Source organism: Chiloscyllium plagiosum, unplaced genomic scaffold (assembly GCF_037043375.1).
Source record: "Chiloscyllium plagiosum isolate Xiang-an unplaced genomic scaffold, Cpla_swu_hap1 HiC_scaffold_14, whole genome shotgun sequence".
NCBI classification, from domain to species: domain Eukaryota; kingdom Metazoa; phylum Chordata; class Chondrichthyes; order Orectolobiformes; family Hemiscylliidae; genus Chiloscyllium; species Chiloscyllium plagiosum.
Window position 1 is genome coordinate 114171179 of NW_028270152.1, and position 7376 is coordinate 114178554.

General features: G+C 43.6%; 1 non-coding gene across 1 annotated transcript; it reads left to right on the forward strand.

The window, feature by feature from the left end:
- The first annotated feature begins 5384 nt into the window (after positions 1-5384).
- On the forward strand, positions 5385-5466 carry trnas-uga (transfer RNA serine (anticodon UGA)). The gene has a single exon. It is a non-coding gene; the product is annotated as a tRNA-Ser (tRNA).
- The last annotated feature ends 1910 nt before the right edge of the window (positions 5467-7376 follow it).

The window sequence follows — 7376 nt, forward strand, 5'->3', positions numbered from 1 at the left end:
TGGATCTTGAAGGGGGGCTGGAGCTCTTCGAGGGCACCCATTAAGGTCAGGATCTGATCCAGTCTTAAGACACTGTACAGCTTCATTAGGTTGTTTTCCGTGTGTGTGTGTGCATGTGCGCTGGTGTTTGTACCTGTACTTGATCTATCTTTTATTCGAGATTTTCTTTCCCTTAAATCAGGCTCAGCCTTCAACATGTTCTCAGCACTCCAATTCACAGGTTCTATTTTACCCTTCCGTTTCTCCTTCTCTCTCTCTCCTCCAACTGTGACCTCAACATTTGCAACTGCATGTTACTAAAACTTCCTTCCTCCAGAAAAACACATTCCTTGATTTACATTTTTAACTGCTTTACAGAAACTGGGCCATAATTATTTAGCATATATTGTATTTTTTCTTGACCATTCTGAGTTGTCTGTCGACCCTCTTTTTGTTCGCTCTTGCTGGAGCCAATTTTCATGGATATTGGAAAAGTGTTCATCTCTCTCTGTCTGTCTCTCTGTCTGTATATGTGTCTATCTCTCTCTCTCTCTCTCTCTCACACGATACCATAATCTTCTCTTTGCCAATATAACTTGCTTTTACCTCAGGAGGTCCCCTCTCATTGGGCGCGACGTCTCATTGCCTTGGTTTTCACAAACCAAGAACCCACGTAACTGGTACAGCTTTGGCGACTCCAACGCTGCCCATGGTGGCTCCAAGTCTCAAACCACCATTAATCTTGCTACCTCTTAAACCCTCGAGAGACGGCAATCCTTTCCCTTGAGTTTTACTCGAATACCGCGCGAGAGTTCACTGGTCCCTCTTCCTGCTTCATTTATTCTCTTCGAACGAGTCTCTATGTCGGATTACTTTAGCCACAACTTTTACCTTGACCCTATTCGATTCGGAACGCGACTCTGGGGCGATCCATTTACCCCAGTCCTCTCACGCAAAGGGGCCAATTCAGCGCTGGAGATGAAGTGAAAGACATTCAAGGCAGTGGCGCGTACACCTCCTGGGAATCTTCGAAATCTTACCCAGTCGCAGGGTCCCAGGCGAGCCCCCTAGTTTACTGCCGTGGAATTTCAATCGACTCAACGCAAATGCTACCAAGAGCAAAGAAAAAGTTTATTTTTGAAATTTGCAGAGTGGACCCGACACATTTGCAAGACGCCTCATGAAATGGACGCCTGACGGTTTTAATATATTCCCTTTATACTATATATTGCCTTGCCTTATCACACCTCAAGCCAGGAACCTGGATCAGTCGAGTTCCTTTCCACACATGGAGTTGCTTTTCCTAATTCATTGACTGCTGATATAATAGATTATTGGCCTTGAGAGTCAGCTGTAAATTAGTTTGAACTTTACATTTTTTCTGTCTTTTTGCAAAGTTAGGTCCATACTTCTTTGTTTCAACCATGGTTTCATAGATTTCACAATAAATGATAATTTTCCATTACAGGGGATCAGGCTGACAGTGACTCAATAAGTGTGATGGAGTGAAGATGATAGTGACACAATGAGGGTGAGGTGTCAGCGTGGTAGTGACGCAGACTGTGTGAGTGGATCAGTCCGATAGTTACGCAGTGAGGGGGGTCAGAGTGATAGTGATGCAGTAAGTGTGAAGTGGTCAAGGTGACAGTGAAACACTTCGTGTGAGGGGTCAGTGTGACAGTGACGCAATAAGAGTGAGTGGTCAGGCTGATAGTGACGCAGTAATTGGAAGGAGATCAGGCTGATAGTGATGCAGTAAGTGTTACTGTGTCAGACTAATCCTGACGCATAAGGTGGAAGGGGCCATGGTGACAGTGACGCAGTAAGTGTGATGGGGTCAGGCAGAGACTGACGCAGTGAGTGTGAGACAGTCAGGGTGATAGTGAGGGAGTAAGTGTGTGCGTTCAGGCTGGTAGTGACACAGTAAGTTGAGACCGTCAGCCTGATCGTGGCCAATAAAAGTGAGGTGTTAGGGGAATAGTGACGCAGTAAGTGTGAGATGTCAGGCTGTTAGGGATGCGGTAAGTGTGAGGGGTCAGTCTGATAGTGAAGCAGTAGGTGTGAGGGGGTCAGGCTGATAGAGACGCAGCAGGTGTGGTGGGGTCAGGCTGTTAGGGATGTCTGGCTGTTAGGGATGCGGTAAGTGTGAGGGGTCAGTCTGATAGTGTCACAGTATGTGTGAGGGGTCAGGCTGATAGTGATGCAGTAAGTGTCCGTGAGTGAGAGTGATCCTAATGCAGGAAGTGAGAGGGGACAGGGTGATAGTGACGCAGTGAGTGTGAGGGGGTCAGCGTGATGGTGACGGAGTAAGTGTGATTGTTTAGGCTGATATTGATGCAGTAAGTTGAGGTCGTCAGGCTAATACTGGCCAGTAAGTGTTAAGTGACAGGGTGACAGTGATGCAGGAAATGTGAGGAGTCAGACTGATAGACACGGTGAAATTGTGAGGGGTCAGGCTGATAGTGATGCGGGAAGTGTGCGAGTGTCAGGGTGATAGTGACGCAGTGAGTGTGTTGGGAGCAGAGTGACAGGAACGCAATAAGTGTGAGCGGCTCTGGATGATAGTGACAGGTCAGTATGAGGGGGAGGATGGTAGTGATGCAGTGAGTTTGAGGTGTCATGATGACACTGAAGCAGACTGTGTGAATGTGTCATTGTGATGGTGACATGGCAAGTGTGATGGGGTCAGGGTGACAGTGACGCAGATGTTTTCAGGGGGTCAGGTTGTAGTGATGCAGTAAATGTGAGGGGTCAGGGTGATAGTGACGCAGTGAGTGTGAAATGTCAGTGTGATAGTGAATCAGAACATTTGAGGGGCCAGGCTTATAGTGACGCAGTATGGGCAAGGGGTCAGGGTAACAGTGATATAGATGCACTCACAGGGCCAGGTTGTAGTAAACCTGTAAGTATGAGTGTCTCAGGCTGATAGTGATGAAGTAAATGCGAGGGGCTAAGGCGGATAGGGATGTAGTAAGTGGGCAGGGGTAGTGTTAGAAGTGACGCAGTAAATGTGAGAGTTGAAGCTGATAGTGACGCATTACGTTTGAGGGGATCAGGCTGATCTTGACGCAGTAAGTGTGACGTTGTCAGGATGGTAGTTACGCTGTAAGTATATGGGGGCACAATGATCTTGACGCAGTAAGAGTGGGGAGTCAGGGTGATAGTGACGCAGTAAGCATGAGTGGGTAAGTCTGATAGTGACGCAGTATATGTGAGAGAGTCAGCCTGGTCGTGGCGCAGTATGTGTGAGATGGTCAGGCTGATATTGATGCAGTTAGTGTGTTGGGGTCAAAGTGATAGTGACGCAATAGGTGTAAGCGGTTCAGGATGATAGTGACACAGTGGGTGTGAGACAACAGTGTGATAGTGACACAGTAAGTGTAAGGGGTCAGGATGACAGTGACACTAAGTATAAGGCCCTCAATGTGATAGTGCCGCAGCAAGTCTGGGGTGTCAGGGTGTAAATGACGTCATAAGTGAGAGAGGGGCATTGCGATAGAAAAGCAGTAAGTGTGAGGGGGTCAGCCTGATAGTGACACAGTCAATGTGACGGGACAGTGTTTTAGTGACAAGATAAGAGTGAGGCGTCAGTCTGATACTGACACGATAAATGTGATGGAGTCAGGCTGATAGTGACACAGTAAGTGTAAGGAGTCAGGGTGATAGTAACATAGGAAGTGTAAGGGCGTGACTTATAGTGACAAAGTAAGTGTTTGGCAGTCAGGCTGATAGTGACACAGTCAAAATGAGGGTATCGAAATGAAAGTGGCGCAGTAAATGTGAGGGCGCCAGATGGATAGTGATGCAGTAAGTTTGAGGGGTTCACGCTGATATTAAGGTGGGAAGTGTGAGGGGTCAGGTCTATAGTGATGCAGTAAGTGTCGGCGGGTCAGGCTGATAGTGATGCATTCAAAGTCCAAATATCCAAGTCTCACTGTCGTGCTGAATAGCGAGACTCCTCAAGGCTAAGACAAAAATCAATAGTTCTCATCCTGGTCATAAATCACAGTGCTTCATTTTAAAATTGTCCTCTACTGCTTCTAGATTCACCAATGAGGGAACAAAATTTAATTGCACCACCCTGTTTATCTCTTCAAATATTTTGCAACTCTCAATGAGATTACCTCTCTTGTTTTGAAACTGTTAAAAAAATTTCAATTCAGAGGACTAACGTTCATCCATGATATCAAGGCTAATCACGATTCGTGGTATTCCTCATATGGCATTAGTATCTTTCCTAAATTGAGGATTATAATTCCTCATACTGTAGTCCAAGTGCGGTCGAACTGAGCCACCATACATTGGAAATAATGCTTCGTTCTCGTGCCCTGAAATCCTCCTGCAGCTTTCACAACAGACTTCTACTTCTGCTACTAGACTTCAATGACTTGTTAAAAACTTCTCCAAGATGCATTTCTAAACATCTGTACATTAGACTTTCTACTTCAAACCTTCGACAAATAATCTCCACATATTTCCCTCCTGACAACTATGATAAAGTCAAATCGTTGCTATTTATTAATCATGAGGAACATGGATAGGTTCATTCGTCAAGGTGCTTTTCGGCTGGTGAGGAAGTCAAAATTTAGAAAACATCGGTTTAAAATTAATGGTAAGGAATTAAAAGGGACGTCAGGGGCAACTTTTTCAGACGCGTCCAGAATGAGCTGCCAGAGAAATTGTTGGAGACTGGTACAACTGTAACATTTAATGGCATCTGGATGGATATATGAGTAACAAGGATTAGAGGGATGTGGGTCAAATGTTGGCAAATGGGACCTATTAATTTAGGACCTATTAATTGGCCCTTCTTTCCAACCATGGTCATGTTGGAAAGAAGGGCCAATTTCCGTGTTGTATTTTTCAAGGACTTGATGACTCTAGAACTACCGCAAAAACCTTGCAAATAATTCCGTCAAGACGATTTCAAGTTCCAAATCTTCGGTTAATCTTCCTCTCTTGTGCTCACAAGTTCATTACCTGATGTCAGAACATACGGATTAGTTGCTGGATCCATTCCTGTAAATTGGTTCTGCATTCTTTCTAATTATGATATTTTTTTTTACGAATGTAGCTGGTGTTTATGGACTATGAATATTCAAACACAACAGCACATCTAATTTGGCACCAGATGATGAGCAATTGAGTCAAAATCGATCGGACGCAGTGAGACAATGACCCTGTGTTCGTGGTGTACATCCGTGACTCTATAATTCGACGAAGAATCATTCCCACAACTTCAGCTGTGTCAGAATCTCGTTTGCGGTGAAAGCCTGTCAATCTGCTAAGGTAACGTTCGTCTGGGTCTCTGCAAAGGAGTTGGCGAAATCTTTGGGTCTTGACAATTTGTTCTTCCAACAAATGAATTCAGTTGTTTTACTATTAAAATTGACCAAATTCCGGCAGCTGTGATGGCCGTGAGGTTAAGGCGTTGGATTTGAAATCCAAAGGGGTTTCCCTGCGCAGGTTCGAATCCTGTTCACAGCGCAGAATCTCTTGAAAGTCATTGATTGTTTTGCAGGATTTGGATTTCGTGGAGCTTGAGCTTTGCATTCAATCGAAAGTAAATTTTCAACAGTGAAGAATCCGAAGTAGTTTCAAGACTGACTCAGTCATCTAATTGAATAAATTATATGTCGAGACACAAAAAGCTACCAACTTCCAACACGAATCAGTTTCAACACATTTGTCGAACTATCGTGAAATTTGGATGTTTGGGGTGGGGAGGGGGGGGCGGTGGAATTAAGTAAAACAAGAAGCAATGCAATACATTTACCTGCAGGTGACGAATTTTCTTTAGGATCAGTTGAAAGTCAAGCTGAGAAAGTTCGACCTAATTTACAGCTGACTCTCAAGGCCAATAATCTTTTATATCAGCAGTCAATGAATTAGAAAAAAAAACAACTCCATGTGTGGAAAGGAACTCGACTGATCCAGGTTCCTGGCTTGCGATGTGAAAAGGCAAGGCGATATCAGCGGAGTAGAATTTTCTGGAAATATTAGAAATGGAATGTTTACGGTCTTCTGCTGTCCACATTCGTTAGAAACTGTGCATTAAGAACTGAAATTGAAAATTAACGATGAAAATCAGACTTAGCCCTCTGCTTGTGGTGTAGCATTGTTCAGAACAAAAGGTTGTTGTTGAGGTTAAAATTGACCAAAATAATCGATGGGGATCTTATCCACGGCCTTCGTTGGAGCAGTTGGTGTGGAGAGCTCAGCTTGAAGAACCAAATGCCAATTATTCATCCTGGCTGTCTGAATTGCTTAGTTAAACATACTCCCAGTTTAATGAAAAAAACCTTTGCTATCAGAGTTAGATGTTTTCATGTCAGCATGTTCCGATATGCGAAGACCCTTATGAGTAGATGTGACTTAAATTTTGACTCTAACGTCAGAGATGTTGACACATTTCTGCACCAAAATAAGCACTACCATTGGTATCAAATCAAACTGAACAAAGGACTAGTCACTTAGACATTTCCTGTCTGCAGACTCTGCCAATGGATCGTTCAGGCCCGATGTAGGAATAGGGCGTGGTGACATCTGTTCGCAAGTGGATCACTTTATTCTTGCTCACGATCCATAAACCGTAATTCATTTTGAACTTCTTAGCCATCAGCATGATAAGTGGTACATAATGCACAGGTTTGCTTCACGAAACAAAGAGCGAAATCTTATTCAATGCAGACGCAAATTCAAGTTGTCCCTAGTCTAGCCAGAAGACAGATATCGCGAAACAAAGTGAATACAGAAAACAATCAATGTGTTCTTGGAGTCAAAAAGATGTACTGGAAGAACGGAAACATATATTTGGAACTAAAGTCACATACCACTTGCACAGACTAAATGTTCTTGAACCGTTATCTTAATTTGACCTTCATGTCCACCATTGCTGCAAAAATTATCTTAACAACTCAGAACTTTGTGTTCTTTGATATTCTCTCCTTCACGTTTCTCTTGATTTTGAAACTAAAACCGAGCAATAGTAATGCACCCTATTTTACTTGCAAAGATCAGAAGAAGATCAATTTATAAAAGAACAGAAATAAACCTACGTCTGTCTTTCGAGAGAAAACATAGTTACCATTTCGACTCCAAAAAGTCTTCTTCAGAAGTCTGCGCAATGAATTCGAAATAGTAGACCGAAAATTAAAAAAAGAAGCCAAAATGCCGCGAATACACCACCCGCAAGTGCCTCAAGTCCTACTCGAATATGCCGGATTACTACTATCCACATCAGTGGAGAACGGAACAAAGCTCATTCTGCAGTTGTCAACCTGTTATGGCGTAGTTTGTAAAGTCAGAAATATGATTAGGTAAGAAGCGGGATGAAAGCGGGATATAGGAAGTCTGAAAAAAGCAAGTGCGTGCGTTGCTTTGAAGAAGGTTGGCAG